The 1,047-nt window shown below is 46.2% G+C and overlaps 1 pseudogene; it reads left to right on the plus strand.

Annotated features, from left to right (window-relative positions):
• Positions 1-300: 300 nt before the first annotated feature.
• On the plus strand, positions 301-421 carry Gm24994 (annotated as a pseudogene).
• Positions 422-1,047: the final 626 nt, after the last annotated feature.

Here is a 1,047-nt window from a genome sequence, read left to right on the forward strand (position 1 = left end):
AATAATTTGTATTTTGCCTGTGACCTGAGACTTTCAGTAAGGCTGAATTTAAAATCAAGGGACTAATTAATTTGGTGGAATAAATTTAAAGATGGCATAGACTTCAGGTAATGGTATTTTATCTTTCAAAAGATTATTTTTTTATTAAAATTTTATACAATATATCATTATCATATTCCTTTCCTGCCTCCTTATCCACCCAATTTCAAGTTCTTTCTCTCTCAAAAAATACAGGGCAAAAATAAATAGAACAAACAAACAAACAAATTGGGGAGAAAAAAGACAAAATACCAAAATAATCCTGCCCCTAGAAGTATTACAAGTTTGGCTGCCCTGTCACATGTGCATCAGCAGATGGCAGAGAGGAGAGAGGCTATGTGTTCTGACCTATGAACATCTAGATGATTTGTAGCCTAATAGTCCCTAGAAAAAGGGAGCCTGAGACAACCATCAGACAGGGGCTGTGCAGGCCCCTGCTGCTCCCAGGACTCGGAACAAGCTGGAGGTCAGAAGAACCTGCCTGAGACTGAGGACCCCTGGTGAGGGAAAGCCTTTCATGAAGCCCCTTGGGCAAGCCAGAAGAGGAGAAAGTCTGAGATGACCACCAGACAGGTGCCATGGAGCCTGGGCAGGGAGCTAGCCTGAGACAATCTGTAGGGAGCTCTGAGGGCCGGGGGTTGGATTATGCCCAAGATGATCCCTGTCCAGAGCCATAATGCATAATGAGGTCATAGCTCTCCTGAGACCACTCCTGAAAGAACCCTAGACACTCAGAGACCCCGGCACCATTAAGAGGACCAAGTAAGTGGTGGAGAAATGGAAGAAAAAGAGAAACAGAAGAATGTGGGCACAATGAAGAGAGACAGAACTGGAGACTTGGGGGTAAGGAGGAACAGCCTGATGTGAGTAGCCAGTGATGCTACCAGCGACCATAGTGGCGTCTTGGCTTGTGCTGCCACCAGGAGCCATGTCTGGGAGCCACATCCGGGTTCCTGGCCATACAGCAGCAGGGGTCTGTTACCACCAAAGGCCAGCAGACATCTCTGT

The sequence above is a fragment of the Mus musculus genome, chromosome 12 (assembly GCF_000001635.26).
Source record: "Mus musculus strain C57BL/6J chromosome 12, GRCm38.p6 C57BL/6J".
In the NCBI taxonomy this organism is placed as follows: Eukaryota; Metazoa; Chordata; class Mammalia; order Rodentia; family Muridae; genus Mus; species Mus musculus.